This window comes from Hordeum vulgare, chromosome 6H (assembly GCF_904849725.1).
Source record: "Hordeum vulgare subsp. vulgare chromosome 6H, MorexV3_pseudomolecules_assembly, whole genome shotgun sequence".
Taxonomy (NCBI): Eukaryota; Viridiplantae; Streptophyta; class Magnoliopsida; order Poales; family Poaceae; genus Hordeum; species Hordeum vulgare.
In genome coordinates this window covers 526557343-526576688 of record NC_058523.1, presented here as the reverse complement: position 1 = coordinate 526576688, position 19346 = coordinate 526557343, and the positions used below count along the sequence as shown (strand labels likewise).

The window sequence follows — 19346 nt, the reverse complement described above, 5'->3', positions numbered from 1 at the left end:
AGAACCATCACTATCTCATCTGGAAGATTAACTCCCACTTGATTCAAGTGATCGTCGTACTTAGACAATCTGAGCACACGCTCAACGATTGAGCTTTTCTCCTTTACTTTGTGGACAAAGAATCTTGTTGGAGGTCTCGTACCTCTTAACAAGGGCACAAGCATGAAATCACAATTTCATCTCTTTAGAACATCACGTATGTTCCGCGACGTTTTAAAACGTTTTCGGCGCCTTGCTTCTAAGCCATTAAGATTTTGCACTGAACTATCGTGTAGTCATCAGAAACGTGTATGTCGGATGTTCACAGCATCCACAGACGATGCTCGAGGTGCAGCACACCGAGTGGTGCATTAAGGACATAAGCCTTCTGCGTAGCAACAAGGACTATCCTCGTTTACAGACTTAGTCTGCAAAGTTTGCTACTATCAACTTTCAACTAAATTTTCTCTAGGAACATATAAAAACAGTAGAGCTATAGCGCAAGCTACATCGTAATTCGCAAAGACCATTAGACTATGTTCATGATAATTAGTTCAATTAATCATATTACTTAAGAACTCCCACTCAAAAAGTACATCTCTCTAGTCATTTGAGTGGTACATGATCCAAATCCACTATCTCAAGTCCGATCATCACGTGAGTCGAGAATAGTTTCAGTGGTAAGCATCTCTATGCTAATCATATCAACTATATGATTCATGCTCGACCTTTCGGTCTCATGTGTTCCGAGGCCATGTCTGCACATGCTAGGCTCGTCAAGCTTAACCCGAGTGTTCCGCGTGCGAAACTGTTTTGCACCCGTTGTATGTGAACGTTGAGTCTATCACACCCGATCATCACGTGGTGTCTCGAAACGACGAACTGTAGCAACGGTGCGCAGTCGGGGAGAACACAATTTCGTCTTGAAATTTTAGTGAGAGATCACCTCATAATGCTACCGTCGTTCTAAGCAAGATAAGGTGCAAAAAGGATTAACATCACATGCAATTCATAAGTGACATGATATGGCCATCATCACGTGCTTCTTGATCTCCATCACCAAAGCACAGGCACGATCTTCTTGTCACCGGCGTCACACCATGATCTCCATCATCATGATCTCCATCAACATGTCGCCATCGGGGTTGTCGTGCTACTCATGCTATTACTACTAAAGCTACGTCCTAGCAAAATAGTAAACGCATCTGCAAGCACAAACGTTAGTTATAAAGACAACCCTATGGCTCCTGCCGGTTGCCGTACCATCGACGTGCAAGTCGATATTAACTATTACAACATGATCATCTCATACATCCAATATATCACATCACATAGTTGGCCATATCACATCACAAGCATACCCTGCAAAAACAAGTTAGACGTCCTCTAATTTTGTTGTTGCATGTTTTACGTGGTGACCATGGGTATGTAGTAGGATCGCATCTTACTTACGCAAACACCACAACGGAGATATATGAATTGCTATTTAACCTCATCCAAGGACCTCCTCGGTCAATTCCGATTCAACTAAAGTTGGAGAAACTGACACCCGCCAGTCATCTTTGAGCAACGGAGTTACTCGTAGCGATGAAACCAGTCTCTCGTAAGCGTACGAGTAATGTCGGTCCGAGCCGCTTCGATCCAACAATACCGTGGAATCAAGAAAAGACTAAGAAGGGCAGAAAAACGCACATCACCGCCCACAAAAACTTTTGTGTTCTACTCGAGAAGACATCTACGCATGAACCTAGCTCATGATGCCACTGTTGGGGAACGACGCATGGGAAACAAAAAAAATTCCTACGCGCACGAAGACCTATCATGGTGATGTCCATCTACGAGAGGGGATGAGTGATCTACGTACCCTTGTAGACCGTACAGCAGAAGCGTTAGTGAACGCGGTTGATGTAGTGAAACGTCCTCACGTCCCTCGATCCGCCCCGCGAACAATCCCGCGATCAGTCCCACGATCTAGTACCGAACGGACGGCACCTCCGCGTTCAGCACACGTACAGCTCGACGATGATCTCGGCCTTCTTGATCCAGCAAGAGAGACAGAGAGGTATAAGAGTTCTCCGGCAGCGTGACGGCACTCCGGAGGTTGGTGATGACCTTGTCTCAGCAGGGCTCCGCCCGAGCTCCGCAGAAACGCGATCTAGAGGAAACACCGTGGAGGTATGTGGTCGGGCTGCCGTGGAAAAGTCGTCTCAAATCAGCCCTAAAACCTCTGTATATATAGGTGGGATGGGGAGGGAAGAGGCAGCCTCAAACCCTCAAGGTTTGGCCGAAATTGGAGGTGGAGGAGTCCTACTCCAATCCTAGTTGGAGTAGGATTCCACCTTCCCCCTTGGAAACTCTTTCCACCTTGTGTTTTTTCCTTCTCAAACCTTATGGGCCTTAGTGGGAACTTATTCCAGCCCACTAGGGGCTGGTTTATCTCTTCCCATAGCCCATGAGACCCCTTGGGGCGTGACACCCCTCCCGATGGTCCCCGGCATCCCTCCCGGCACTCCCGGTACACTACCGATGAGCCCGAAACTTTTCCGGTGACCAAAACAGGACTTCCTATATATCAATCTTTACCTCCGGACCATTCCGGAGCTCCTCGTGACGTCCTGGATCTCATCCGAGACTCCGAACAACATTCGGTAACCAACCATATAACTCAAATACGCATAAAACAACGTCGAACCTTAAGTGTGCAGACCCTGCGGGTTCGAGAACTATGTAGACATGACCCGAGTGACTCCTCGGTCAATATCCAATAGCGGGACCTGGATGCCCATATTGGATCCTACATATTCTACGAAGATCTTATCGTTTGAACCTCAGTGCCAAGGATTCATATAATCCCGTATGTCATTCCCTTTGTCCTTCGGTATGTTACTTGCCCGAGATTCGATCGTCAGTATCCGTATACCTATTTCAATCTCGTTTACCGGCAAGTCTCTTTACTCGTTCCGTAATACAAGATCTCGTAACTTACACTAAGTCACATTGCTTGCAAGGCTTGTGTGTGATGTTGTATTACCGAGTGGGCCCCGAGATACCTCTTCGTCACACGGAGTGACAAATCCCAGTCTTGATCCATACTAACTCAACTAACACCTTCGGAGATACCTGTAGAGCATCTTTATAGTCACCCAGTTACGTTGCGACGTTTGATACACACAAAGCATTCCTCCGGTGTCAGTGAGTTATATGATCTCATGGTCATAGGAATAAATACTTGACACGTAGAAAACAGTAGCAACAAAATGACACGATCAACATGCTACGTCTATCAGTTTGGGTCTAGTCCATCACATGATTCTCCTAATGATGTGATCCCGTTATCAAGTGACAACACTTGCCTATGGCCAGGAAACCTTGACCATCTTTGATCAACGAGCTAGTCAACTAGAGGCTTACTTGGGACAATGTTTTGTCTATGTATCCACACAAGTATTGTGTTTCCAATCAATACAATTATAGAATGGATAATAAACGATTATCATGAACTAAGAAATATAATAATAACTAATTTATTATTGCCTCTAGGGCATATTTCCAACATGTTGCTACTATGTGCTATTCGGAAATGCTCCAAATATCTACTCTACTATACAAATCCGTTTCACTACTCATAGTTATTCGGATTAGTGTCAAAGCGTGCATCGACGTAACCCTTTACGACGAACTCTTTAACACCCTCCATAATCGTGAAAAATTCCTTAGTCTATTTAGTTACTAAGGATAACTTTGACCGCTGATGGGTGATTCAATCCTGGATCACTCTGTGTACCTCTTAACAGACTTGCCGAAAGGCACACATCAGGTGCGGTACTCAGCATGGCATACTTTAGAGTCTACGGCTAAGGCATAGAAGATGACCTTCGTCTATTCTCTTTATTCTGCCGGGGTCGGGTTTTGAGTCTTACTCAAATTCACACCTCACAACGCAACCAAGAACTCCTTCTTCGCTGATCTATTTTGAACTCCTTCAAAAACTTGTCAAGGCATGCATCTTGTTGAAACTTCTATTAAGTGATTTCGATCTATCCCCATAGATCTTTGATGCTCAACGTTCAAGTAGCGCAATCCAGGTACTCCTTTGAAAAGTCCTTTCAAACAACCTTGTATGCTTTACAGAAATTCTACATTACTTCTGATCAACAATATGTCAACCACATATACTTATCAGAAATTCTATAGTGCTCCCACTCACTTCTTTGGAAATACAAGTTTCTCATAAACCTTGTACAAACCCAAAATCTTTGATCATCTCATCAAAGTGTATATTCCAACTCCGAGATGCTTGCACCAGTCCATTGAAGGATCGCTAGAGCTTGCATACTTGCTAGTATCTTTAGGATCGACAAAACCTCCTGGTTGTATCACATACAATGTTTGCTCAAGGAAACCGTCGAGGACACAATGTTTTGACATCCTATGTGCAATATTTCATAAATAATGCAGCAACTACTAACATAATTCTAACAGACTTTTAGCACCGCTACGAGTGAGAAAGTCTCATCATAGTCAACTGTTTGATCTTGTCGGAAACATCTTTGCGACAAGTTGAGCTTTTCTTAATAGTGACTTATCACCATCATCGTCTGTCTTCCTTTTAAAGATCCATCTTTACTCAATAGTCTTACTACCATCAAGTAGTACTTCCAAAGTCTACACTTTGTTTTCATACATGGATCCTCTCTCGGATTTCATGGCCTCCATCCATTTTTCGGAATCCGGGCCCACCATTGCTTTCTCCATAACTCGTAGGTTCGCTGTTGCTCAACAACATGACCTCCAAGACAGGGTTACCGTACCACTCTGCAGCAGTACGCGACCTTGTCAACCTATGAGATTTGTAGTAACTTGATCTGATGCTCGATGATCACCATCATCATCTTTCACTTCAATTGGTGTAGGCGCCACAGGAACAACTTCCTGCGCCCTGCTACACACTGGTTGAAGTGATGGTTCAATAACCTCATCAAGTTCTACCACCCTCCCACTCAATTCTTTCGAGAGAAACCTTTCCTCGAGAAAGGATCCGTTTCTAGAAACAAACACTTTGCTTTAGGATCTGAGATAGGAGATGTACCCAACTGTTTTGGATATCCTATGAAGATGCATTTATCCGCTTTGGGTTCGAGCTTATCAGACTGAAACTTTTTCACATAAGTGTCGAAGCCCCAAACTTTCAAGAAACGACAGTTTATATTTCTCTAAACCTCAGTCTATATTGTGTCATCTCAACGGAAATACGCGGTGCCCTATTTAAAGTGAATGCGGTTGTCTCTAATGCATAACCCATAAATGATAGTGGTAATTCGATAAGAGACATCATAGCATGCACCATACCAATTAGTGCGTGGCTATGACGTTCAGACACATCATCACACTATGATGTTCCAGGTGGCATGAACTGAGAAACAATTTCCACATTGTCTTATCTGCGTACCAAAACTCGTAACTCAGATATTCATTTCTATGATCATATCGTAGACAGTTTATCCTCTTGTTACGACGAACTTCACTCCAAAACAGAATTAAACTTTTCAATATTTCAGACTTGTGATTCACTAAGTAAATACTCTAGTATCTACTCAAATCGTCATTGAAGTAAGAACATAATGATATCCACTGCGTGCCTCAGCACCCATTGGACTGCATACATCAAAATGTATCACTTCCAACAAGTTACTATCTTGTTTCATCTCAATGAAAACAAGGCCTTGCTCATGTGGTATTATTTGCATGTCACTAGTGATTTCAAAATCAAGTGAGTATAAAGATCCATCAGCATGGAGCCTCTTCATGCAATTTACACCAACATGACTCAAGCGGCAGTGCCACAAGTAAGTGGTACTATCATCATTACCTCGTATCTTTTGGCACCAATATTATGAACATGTGTAACACTACGATCGAGATTCAATAAACCATTGAAGGTGATTTATTCAAGCAAATAGAGTAACCATTATTCTCTTTAAATGAATAATCGTATTAAAATAAACACGATCCAATCATGTTCATGCTTAACGCAAGTACCAAATAACAATTATTTAGTTTTAACACCAATCCCGATGGTAGATGGAGTGTGCGACGTTTGATCATATCAACCTTGGAAATACTTCCAACACGTATCGTCACCTCGCCTTTAGCTAGTCTCCGTTTATGGTGTAGCTTTCATTTCGTGTCACTAATCACTTAGCAACCGAACCGGTATCTAATACCCTTGTGCTACTAGGAGTACTAGTAAAGTACACATCAACATCATGTATATCAAATATACTTCTTTCGACTTTCGCCAGCCTTCTTATCTACCAAGTATCTAGAGTTGCTCCGCCTCAGTGACCGTTCCCCTCATAACAGAAGCACTTAGTCCCGGGCTTGGGTTTAATCTGGGGTCTCTTCATTAGTGCAGCAACTGCTTTGCCGTTTCACGAAGTATCCCTTCTAGCCCTTGCCTTTCTCGAAACTTAGTGGTTTTACTAACCATCAACTATTGATGCTCCTTCTTGATTTCTACTTTCGCAGTGTCAAACATCGCGAATCGCTCAAGGATCATTGTATCTACCCTTGATATGTTATAGTTCATCACGAAGCTCTCACAGCTTGGTGGCAGTGACTTTGGAGAACCATCACTATCTTATCTGGAAGATCAACTCCCACTTGATTCAAGCGATTTTCGTACTCAGATAATCTGAGCACACGCTCAACGATTGAGCTTTTCTCCTTTACTTCGTGGACAAAGAATCTTGTCGGAGGTCTCATACCTCTTAACAAGGGCACAAGCATGAAATCACAATTTCATCTCTTTAGAACATCTCTTATGTTCCGTGACGTTTCAAACCATCTTCGGCGCCTTGCTTCTAAGCCATTAAGTATTTTGTACTGAACTATCGTGTAGTCATCAGAAACGTGTATGTCGGATGTTCACAACATCTACAGACGACGCTCGAGGTGCAGCACACCGAGTGGTGCATTAAGGACATAAGCCTTCTGCGCAGCAATAAGGACAATCCTTGGTTCTACAGACTGAGTCTGCAAAGTTTGCTACTATCAACTTTCAACTAATTTCCTCTAGGAGCATATAAAAACAGTAGAGCTATAGCGCAAGCTACATCGTAATTCGCAAAGACCATTAGACTATGTTCATGACAATTAGTTCAATTAATCATATTACTTAAGAACTCGCACTCAAAAGTACATCTCTCTAATCATTTGAGTGGTACATGATCCAAATCCACTATCTCAAGTCTGATCATCACGTGAGTCGAGAATAGTTTCAGTGGTAAGCATCTCTATGCTAATCATATCAACTATACGATTCATGCTCGACCTTTCGGTCTCATGTGTTCCGAGGCCATGTCTGCACATGCTAGGCTCGTCAAGCTTAACCCGAGTGTTCCGCGTGTGCAACTGTTTTGCACCCGTTGTATGTGAACGTTGAGTCTATCACACCCGATCATCACGTGGTGTCTCGAAACGAAGAACTGTCGCAACGGTGCATAGTCGGGGAGAACACAATTTCGTCTTGAAATTTTAGTGAGAGATTACCTCATAATGCTACCGTCGTTCTAAGCAAGATAAGGTGCATAAAGGATTAACATCACATGCAATTCATAAGTGACATCATATGGCCATCATCATGTGCTTCTTGATCTCCATCACCAAAGCACCGGCACGATCTTCTTGTCACCGGCGTCACACCATGATCTCCATCAACGTGTCGCCATCGGGGTTGTCATGCTACTCATGCTATTACTACTAAAGCTACGTCCTAGCAATATAGTAAACGCATCTGCAAGCACAAACGTTAGTTTAAAGACAACCCTATGGCTCCTGCCGGTTGTCGTACCGTCGACGTGCAAGTCGATATTAACTATTACAACATGATCATCTCATACATCCAATATATCACATCACATCGTTGGCCATATCACATCACAAGCATACCCTGCAAAAACAAGTTAGACGTCCTCTAATTGTTGTTGCATGTTTTACGTGGTGACCATGGGTATCTAGTAGGATCGCATCTTACTTACGCAAACACCACAACGGAGATATATGAATTGCTATTTAACCTCATCCAAGGACCTCCTCGGTCAAATCCGATTCATCTAAAGTTGGAGAAACCGACACTCGCCGGTCATCTTTGAGCAACGGAGTTACTCGTAGCGATGAAACCAGTCTCTCGTAAGCGTACGAGTAATGTTGGTCCGAGCCGCTTCGATCCAACAATACCGCGGAATCAAGAAAAGACTAAGGAGGGAAGCAAAACACACATCACCGACCACAAAAAACTCGACGATGATGATCTCGGCCTTCTTGATCCAGCAAGAGACACGGAGAGGTAGATGAGTTCTCCGGAAGCGTGATGGCGCTCCGGAGGTTGGTGGTGATCTAATCTTAGCAGGGCTCTGCCCGAGCTCCGCAGAAACGCGATCTAGAGGAAAAACCGTGGAGGTATGTGGTCGGGCTGCCGTGGCAAAAGTTGTCTCAAATCAGCCCTAATACCTCAGTATATATAGGAGGGAGGGAGGGGAGGAGGAAGCCTCAAACCCTCAAGGTTTGGCCGAAATTTGAGGTGGAGGAGTCCTACTCCAATCCTACTTGGAGTAGGATTCCACCTTCCCACTTGAAAACTCTTTCCACCTTGTGTTTTTCCCTTCTCAAACCTTATGGGCCTTAGTGGGAATTTATTCCAGCCCACTAGGGGTTGGTTTATCTCTTCCCATAGCCCATGAGACCCCTTGGGGCGTGACACCCCTCTCGATGGTCCCCGTCACCCCTCCCGGCACTCCCGGTACACTACCGATGAGCCCGAAACTTTTCCGGTAATGCCCGAAAACTTTCCGGTAACCAAATGAGGTCATCCTATATATCAATCTTCGTCTCCGGACCATTCCGGAAACCCTCGTGACGTTCGTGATCCCATCCGGGACTCCAAACAACATTCAGTAACCAACCATATAACTCAAATACGCATAAAACAACGTCGAACCTTAAGTGTGCAGACCCTGCGGGTTCGAGAACTATGTAGACATGACCCGAGTGACTCCTCGGTCAATATCCAATAGCGGGACCTGGATGCCCATATTGGATCCTACATATTCTACGAAGATCTTGTCGTTTGAACCTCAGTGCCAAGGATTCATATAATCCCGTATGTCATTCCCTTTGTCCTTCGGTATGTTACTTACCCGAGATTCGATCGTCAGTATCCGCATACCTATTTCAATCTTGTTTACCGGCAAGTCTCTTTACTCGTTGCGTAATACAAGATCCCGCAACTTACACTAAGTCACATTGCTTGCAAGGATTGTGTGTGATGTTGTATTACCGAGTGGGCCCCGAGATACCTCTCCGTCATACGGAGTGACAAATCCCAGTCTTGATTCCATACTAACTCAACGAACACCTTCGGAGATACCTGTAGAGCATCTTTATAGTCACCCAGTTATGTTGCAACGTTTGATACACACAAAGCATTCCTCCGGTGTCATTGAGTTATATGATCTCATGGTCATAGGAACAAATACTTGACACGCAGAAAACAGTAGCAACAAAATGACACGATCAACATGCTACGTCTATTAGTTTGGGTCTAGTCCATCACATGATTCTCCTAATGATGTGATCCCGTTATCAAGTGACAACACTTGCCTATGGTCAGGAAACCTTGACCATCTTTGATCAACGAGCTAGTCAACTGGAGGCTTACTAGGGACAGTGTTTTGTCTATGTATCCACACATGCACTGTGTTTCCAATCAATACAATTATAGCATCGATAATAAACGATTATCATGAACAAAGAAATATAATAATAACTAATTTATTATTGCCTCTAGGGCATATTTCCAACAATTCGTTCACCCACCGTCTACTTGCTTTCATGAGAGAAGCCAATAGTGAACACTACGGCCCCTGGGTCTATTCACAACTATCGTCTCCACTTTCACTTTTACTTTGCTTCATTTACTTTTTTGCTTTCAGTTCTCACTTTGCAAACAATCTATAAGGGATTGACAACCCCTTCATAGCGTTGGGTGCAAGCTCTTTGTGTTTGTGCAGGTACTTGTGACTTGACGCGATCCTCCCACTGCATCGATACCTTGGTTCTCAAAACTGAGTGAAATACTTACCGCCGTTGTGCTACATCACCCTTTCCGCTTTGAGGGAACACCAACGCAAGGCTCCAAGGCCACGGGGGAATCATTTGCATATTTGCCAAGGAAGTCCCTAAAGGCGTAGCCCGTAGCAGAAGGATTCCTGGCGCCGTTGCCGGGGGGGGGGGGATCGCTTGAATAGTCTCCCATCAACACGCTTATTTCTGGCGCCATTGGAAGGACTTTTGTTGCCGTAGCAGAGCCATATTACTTTGTCTTCTCCTTTGTGTTTGCCTGCAGATTCAGCTTAATCCAATGCATGAGCACTTTTATTATTGTTCACATTGTTCGATCGTGCAAGTGAAAGGCAATAATGATGATATATGATGAAGTGATTGAGACTGGAAAAGCTGGTATGAACTCTATCTATTTTGTTTTTGTAAATATGACTAGCTTGTCGTCCCAGATTCAGCTTTGTTGTGAGAGGACCATGTTTGCAATGACAACTTAGAGATCATAGTTTCTGATGCCATGCTTAATTAGCTGAGAGCTTATAATGGTTTGTCTTGAATGCCAACATAGATTTTGAGATGACTATGATGTAGTATGATAGGATGGTATTCTCCTTTGAATGATTCAAGTGGCTTGACTTGGCGCATGTTCATGCATGTAGTTGAAACAAAATCAACATAGCCTCTATGATGTTCGTATTCGTGGTGATTTATATCCTGTTCATGCTTGCACTCAATGTTAGTCAAACTCATTGCATCTTGATGACTGTTGTCGCTCTCTAGTTGGTCGCTTCCCAGTCTTTTGCTAGCCTTCACTTGTACTAAGTGAAATACTGCTTGTGCATCCACTTCCATAAACCCAAAAGTTTTTCCATGAGAGTCCACCATACCTACCTATTTGTGGTATCTACCTGCCATTCCAAGTAAATTTGCATGTGCCATTCTCTAAACCTTCAAGAAATAATTTGTTTTGCATGCCCGAACCGCTCATGTGGTGACAGGGGGCTATTGATATCTTCCATGTTAGGCGTGTTATCCTCGACATGTGTTTATTCACTATCATTCACGAGAAAGGGGCCGGTAACTGGAATGCCCAGTTCCACGCTTAAATCGAAAACATAACTTTAAAACAAGACTCCCCCCGGATTGATGTTAGTATGGACGGTACCCGAGGATTCGGCTCGCCGTGGAGTGTGATTGATTGGTGGTGGGGGAGTTAAAACTTTACTTTTCTGTTTGGGAACCGCCTATAGCATGAGTAGCATGGAAGATATTGAGAACTCTTGGTCATTTCGTTGACAATGGAAGCATGCCACCCAAAATTATTATCTCTGTTTCCAAAGCTTGAGCTCTGGCACCTCTGCAAATCAATGCTTCCCTCTACGAAGGGCCTGTCTATTTATTTTCCTGTTGAGTCATCCTCCTCTTGTATAAGCACCAATTAGAGAGCACCTCTGTCATTTTTATGCTTTGCTTTTGATTGATATTGAGTATGACTATGACTGGACCTTCGTTGCTATGAATTACAATGTTTAGTCAGCCCTTGATCTTTGAAAGTGCTCTGCATTTATGTTTTGCGGTCTGAGAAAGAGCTAGCGAGATACCACCTATTCATATTGCTTCATGCTTGTTTTGATTGAATTGTTGGTATCTGAAACTCATTATTATTTGCTCCTTAGCTGATTATGCCATTGATATTAGTTTTACGGTGAGACCCTTGTGTCACTTGCTTATGTGGTTAACTTGTGATCTTGCTAAAATTCTGGTTATGAGTTAGACATAGTTGCAACAACAAGATCAAATAGAGTTTGTCAAAGTTTTTCTTTCTCTTTCAGTTTGTCAACTGAGTTGCTTGAGGACAAGCAAGGTTTTAAGCTTGGGGGAGTTCATACGCCTCCATCGTATCTACTTTTCCAAACTCTTTTGCTCTTGTTTTGGACTCTAATTTGCATGATTTGAATGGAACTAACCTGGACTGACGTTGTTTTCAGCAGAATTGCCATGGTGTTGTTTTTGTGCAGAAATGAAAGTTCTCGGAACGTCCTGAAAATTTACAGAGAATATTTCTGGAAAATATGAAAAATACCTGCGCAAAGATCCACCGGAGGGGATGGGCGAGTGGGCCACAAGCCCTATAGCCGCCGCCCCCCTGGTGGTGGCTACCAAGCTTGTGGGGCCCACGTGGCTCTGCCGCCCCCAAACTCAGCTCTACAAATTCACTTTCGTCCCGAAAAAAATCAAGAGAGAAGATTTCATCGCGTTTGTGATACGGAGACGCCGCCACATCTTGTTCTTCAAGTGGAGGGCAGATCTGGAGTCTGTTTTGGGCTCCGGAGAGGGGAAATCGTCCCCATCGTCATCATCAACCTTCTTCCCTCTCCAATTCCATGAAGCTCATCATCGTTCGTGAGTAATCTATTCGTAGGCTCGCTGGGCGGTGATGAGTAGGATGAGATCTATCATGTAATCGAGTTAGTTTTGATGGGGATTGATCCCTAGTAGCTACTATGTTCTGAGATTGATGTTGCTACTACTTTGCCATGCTTAATGCTTGTCACTAGGGCTCGAGTGCCATGATTTCAGATCTGAAATTATTATGTTGTCACCAATATATGTGTGTTTTAGATCCGATCTTGCAAGTTGTAGTTACCTACTATGTGTTATGACCCGGCAACCTCGGAGTGACAATAACCGGAACCACTCCCGGTGATGACCATAGTTTGAGGAGTTCATGTGTTCACCAAGTGCTAATGTGTTGTTCCGGTTCTTTATTAAAAGGAGAACCTTAATATCCCATAGTATCCTTTTGGACCCCGCTGCCACGGGAGGGATGGACAATAGATGTCGTGCAAGTTCTTTTCCCTAAGCACGTATGACGACACACGAAATGCATGCCTACATCACATTGACGAACGGGAGCTAGCCACATATCTCTCTGTGTTATAACTGTTGCATGATGAATGTCATCCAAACAAATCATCGACCCATTGCCTACGAGTTTGTCCCACTACTGTTGTTACTTGTTTTGCTTTGCTGTTGTTCTTGTTTTGCTCTGCTGTTGTTACTTGTTTTGCTCTGCTGCTGTTACTACTGTTGCTGCTGCTGTTACTTGCTTTGCTCTGCTGCTACTTGCTATTGCTGTTACTTGCTACTGCTGTTACTTGCTACTGTTGCTACTTGCTACTGCTGTCACTACTGTTGTTCCTTGCCACTGCTGTTACTCGTTACACTTCTGCTACCTGCTACAATACTTTTTCTCGCATCGTTGCCGGGAAAGAATATTTCCCGTCCACGGGCAGCTTCTGGCGCCATTGATACAACCGTTAGGAATAGTCTGCCATCAACAGATCGTTTCTGGCACCGTTGTTATCATACTACTTTGCTACTGATACTTTGTTTCCAGATACTAATCTTTCAGGTGTGGTTGAATCAGACACATTCAACTGCTAATACTTGAGAGTATCCTTCCACTTCCTGTTGGGCGAACCAACAAATTTGGGTTGAATAATCTACCCTCGAAAACTGCCGCGAACCCACGCGCTGGTGGGCCATTGCAAGACAATTGCTAATTGTTGAGCAACTGGGAGGAGTTCTGTCTCCGTTGCCGTGGAGGCATCAAGTCAGGATCACATCAACAACATTTTTCTAGTGTCGTTGTCGGGGACTGCTACAATCACTTTTATGGAAATTGATTTTCATACGAGATATACTTTCAAAATATGACATGATCCATTTAAAATTCTTTGCTTTTTCATAGGAATCCTCTAGAAAGAGGAGAGTATCATCTGCATATTGAAGAGTGACAATCCCTCCTGGAATAACATTATTCAGCAACCCTGATATCAACCCCTGGCTGGTAGCTTTAGTAAGCATCTTAGTGAATACATCAGCCACTAGGTTAAAGAGAATTGGGGATATGGGACCCCATTGTTTGAGACCTTTCCCTCCTACAAAGTAGGGACCTGTGGTATCATTAATCCAGACACTAAAGGTCCCCTGGAACAATAGTCTTTTAATCCAGGAAATCTATTTAGAGCCAAAGCCTCGGGATTCAAGCATTTCAAACAAAAATTCCCAACTAACCCGATCATATGCTTTTTCATAATCCAGTTTGAGCACAAGCCCAGGATTATTGGTTTTCTTCACCTCATGAATCACTTCATGCGCCAGTACCACACTCTCCAGGATATACCTACCTTTAATAAAGGCAGTTTGATTAGGAAATCTATCACTAATACGGGACAACCTATTGGTCAAAACTTTGGAGAAAATCTTAACACCACAGTTATTAAGACTAATTGGTCTGAATTTCTTCATAACATTGGCATCAGGCTCCTTTGGGATTAAAATGATCAAAGCAAAGTTTAGTCTATGAATGTCCAACTTATCCTCCTCAAAGTCCCTAACCATAGCCATAAAATTAGCTTTGATCAGGTCCCAAAAGGTTTGGTAAAACGGGAACGAGAGGCCATCCGGGCCCGGGGCACCATTGGAATTTGAGCCAAAAATGGCTTCCTTCACCTCAGACTCTCAGAAGTTTTTCTGGAGATTTTCATTTTCACATAATGTAATTAGTTCAACCTCCTCCCAAAAGGCAGGACCAAGATGAATATTATGTCTTTCTTCATGGCAAAATAACCTTTTATAAAAGGATGTCGCCACCTCCAACATCTCCTCAGAAGAATAAACAGGTCCATGTTCACCAACAAGTTCAAAAAGATGATTCTTCTTGTGGCGGTGGTTTGCTAACACATGAAAATAAGCATTATTTTTATCCCCCTCCCTAATTCTACGATCCCTGGATCTTTGCCACAAGGCAATCTCCTCCTTCCTCATAATATTTTCCAGTTCCACTTTAATATCTCTCATACGCTTAATATCAACATTTGTAGTACGGTTAGACTCTGCAAAGACATCTAAGATATCAAATTCCATTATAAGGTCCTTCTTTTTCTTTTTAATAGCTGCTTCAATATTCACACTCCAACCCTTAATCTTTTTTCTAAGGTGTTTAGATTTAGCAATCCAAATATCAATAGCAGATCCACCCAAAATTGGGGCATTCCACACAGTTTCAACCATACCTTTAAAATCAGGTTGCTCCAGCCACCATTTTTCAAACCTGAACATTTTTGGGGAGGTAACCCTCCGAGCCAATGTATCGAGTAAGAGGGGGGTATGGTCAGTGCCAATTCTAGGTAAAGCCCTAAGAATTGATAAAGGAAATAGAGCATCCCAAGAAGGGGAAACAAACACTCTATCAATAGTGGAATATATGGGGTCCTCCTGATTATTACACCAGGTGTACTTCCTATTTGCCACATTGATTTCCATCAGCCCCCACTTATTGATCTAGTCATTAAACAGGAAAGAAGTGGAATGGTTCACATTAGCACTACTTTTATCAGAGTCAAATCTGATCAGGTTAAAGTCCCCACCCAAAATAATTGGATAAGAGGCTTTCTCCATAACCTCATGTAATTCTGCAATAAAATCTATCTTGCGCTCATTATAAGCAGTGCCATAAATAGCAACAAACTGCAAAATAGAATTTTCAGATTTATTCCTCACTCTAGTTGTTACACAAAATTCTTGGTCCACAAAACCAACAATCTCAAAAAGATCCCCATTAATGCCCACAAGGACACCACCAGCTATACCTCGAGCAGGCAGCTGGTGCCACGAAAAACATTTATTACCCGCAATCCTATCCAGCATATTACTATCAATGTTCTCCTTCTTGGTTTCAAAGAAACCCACAAAATCCACATTATTAACCCTCAAAAATTCTTGAAGGCGTTGACTTTTTCCAGGTTGTCCTAGACCACGTATGTTCCAAAAATCCCCTATCATGATATTCTAAAAGGGTGGGACATGCTACAAAGCCTCGTGGGATTAATCAGGTTTGGACATGTATTACCAGATTCATCAACACCAACTGGTCTGGTTTGTACCATGTCTTCACCACAGGGAGAACCCTTATCATTTTTATGTGTTGGAGTGTAAAGATTATCAGGTAACACAATTTCAGAGTTGGAATCTGCAAATTCCATACACCTAAGACTCTCTCTAAGAATCAAATCCTGAATGATATTCCCCTGTTCCTCATTACTATCCCCTACACATATATCAACTCTAGCAATTTGATCAACAAGTATTTGTGTATCATTAGTAGCAAAAGATTTACCTTGGAAGGAAGCAGGAATTTCCAGATTCTTCTTCTGTAGGTATGCAGTAGCTTTTTCCATGATCTTGATATTACCATGGTGCCTTGTAGTAGGTCTGGTGGAGAGCACATGCCCCCATTTCTTCTCTTTATCTGAATCTTCTTTCCTCCTCTTATCCATCTCCTCCATCTCTAAGGACTCCAGCAGGGATCTCTTAGCTGATCCAAAGCTTGTTGCTATATTCTCAAGAAGACATACCATCTCAAGAAGGATGATTTCATCTTCACCTTCAGAATTAGCCACCTCAATCTTCCTCAGCTCGGCATAACAGTATTCCATATGAGAGCCAATGTCCATATATTGGTTCATATCCTCAACATCATCCTCAGACACTTCCATTTGAGCAACATGAGTTTTGACTTCAGCTTCCACCAAAAACTGTTCATGTATCCCATCCTTCATCATCTCAGGATGAAAGCTGGCAGCAGATGTGCAAGCCATTTCCACCTTGTTCCCAGAACCAACACATTTGCCTTTGGAGAAATTTTCTTTATCTAGTTCATCAATGGGTTCATCGGCATCCCCATCCATATACTCCCTGGTTTGATCAAACTCTTCATCCCCCTTATCTTCATCTTCAACATCCAAATCAGGGTCATCCCCATCTCCCTGAGAACCTTCTCCCTCTTGATCAAATCCTTCCACAGTAAAGAACAAGATGTACAACTTCTTTTTCATCTCCACCAATCTCTCATAAGGAATTTTGGTAGGGTCTCTATAAGCTACCTTGATTCTGACTTTTTCATAGAAGCTCTTGAAAATTCCATTCCAGTCCACATCAACCAGGATACCAAAGCAAGAGTCTATTTGGGAAAACACCTTCCATGCACACGATCTTGGTGGGATACCCTCCACTTGGATCCAGACTTCAGTCAGCTCACCATAAGGTTCCAACATCCCAGCCCATTCACATATCTTAACATAAACTCCATCAATGGGAAGGTCAAAGGCAGGGAATTCAATGAAATCCTCCACTTTCTTCCAAGGTGGGAATCTCAACAAAAACTTCTTCTCTTCTAACTCACTAATTTGCCAAGGACACTCTTTTCCTTCATAGAATATCCCATTCAGTTGCACTACCAGATCAGAAGCATAAACCTCTCCCTTAAGCACCTTCAGGACTGCACAACTCTTGTAATTTAACCAATTGGACTCAGCTGCAACAGGGATATCAATATGATAAAATCACAGGCCCACTGCTGCACTACCAAAGTACTCAGCAGTGGGTTGCAGACGTGCCCATGCAATACAATTATTGACATTATGTGTACCAGAACAGATAAAACATCTTTTTGGTTCCACACAATTGCCCACATAGTGCCCAGGCCAGCTACAATTGAAGCATATCATGTCCTTATATCTTGGGTCAAGGGCTTGCACAACAGAAACTGGATTTGGGGTTGGAACTGGAGCAGGGGCTGCATTTTGAACAACTGGAGCACTCTTAACAGTGTTACCTGATTGCTTCGGCACTGCCACTGTCCCCTTAGCTACAGGAGCCCTAGGAGGTGGAGGAGGGACTCCCTGACCACCTTTCTTAGGGGGGGGGTCTTCTTGGGTCTCTGTTGCCCCTGAGGATCCATGATCCCGTTCACCACAGATGCAAAATAAGCTCCCCTAGCTCCACCTTCCTCACTGATCCAGAACCTTGTGGGGATAGGATCAAACCGGCCAGGACGAACAATAGGGTGGCACTCTTCTACAGAGAAGCACCCACATCTTAGCAGAGATTTCTTGATCCAGAACAGGTGACTGCCTATGGCCGATCTAGGTTTTTTTTGGGGGGCGATATTTGTGGCTGGGCTGGCGGTGGCTGGGGGAGGGATTAACCCACAGTTGTCCATAAAACTCCTCCACCTCTTCTTCTTTTCTGTCAACTGAGCCAGAAGGCATCTTTCTCTATACCGTCTCCCCCTCCACCACTGATCCAAAGATCAATGGTATAGTGTTACCCTGGGCCCTCAAAGGTGTCCAAAAATTTTCTGTATCTTCACTGTTTACCTTTGAAAAAGTCCCACCACTAACTAGACGTGATCTCACCAACGGTTGAGCAATGGACACACATCCATCAACAACCAGAGAATTAGTCTGAGAATTCACACAAATCCCCGAATCTGGAACCCCTACTTTAACCTTCTCAACTTGATCAACTCTAATACCATAAACCTTACTAGATTCCCCTGCACATACAGGATTGGAATTCGTATGTAGGTTGACCAGGTACGTGGAACTGGACACACGTCCATGAGTTTCTGTAGGATGAATAAGAAAAACATCCCCATCTCCTGATGCCAAAACCATCTCCTCAGCCCCCCTAAGATGAACCCGAGGAACAATCCTCGAATCTCTAACCCTAAGTCCATCAACCCCAACTTCTGCACAAGCAGGAAAACTATATTTCACAGAAAATTTGTGTACCTTGTTTGGTTCCAGTGAGATCTCAGCCCGAATCCCCATCCATGGGGAGGCTCACCAATCTGAGCCCCCATAGGACGCCCGCGACGTGCTCCATGGCCACGCCCACGGGCGCCACCCATCAGGGAAGACGAGGTGGGCTGACCCCCGGAGGCAGATGCTCCAGTGGGATGTTGGCCAGCTCCACGATTGACGGCGGCCGGATGTTGAGCCTGGACGGCCTTGTTGACTTGAAGCGACTCCATCTCTTCGCATGTACTGGATCGGACAACTCCGCCTCCTGGATGGCCCATAATATGATGTCGTAATCCATCCCTCCATCATCGCCGGCGAACCGGTAGCGCTCCGCGAACAAGCTGCTCCTAATGACCTCGATGCAGATCTCCGGCCACGCCTCGCGGATCGGGAACCTCTCCCTCACCACCCGCAGGATTTCCTCCCTCGCCTCTGGCGAGTGCGAGTCGATCTGCGGGCGCATCTCCACCGGCATCGGCACCACTTCCCGGATCGCCACCGGTGACGCCACCTGCGCCTGTGGTCGCAGTCGACGAGTTTGTCTCCTCCATCGCGAGTTCGTCATCTGCGCGACACGAGGAGGGATTGCGATGT

At 43.8% G+C, this 19346-nt stretch overlaps 1 pseudogene; it reads left to right on the top strand.

Moving 5' to 3' along the window:
* The window catches only part of LOC123405752, a 60876-nt pseudogene that overhangs the window by 31196 nt on the left and 10334 nt on the right, over positions 1–19346 (top strand).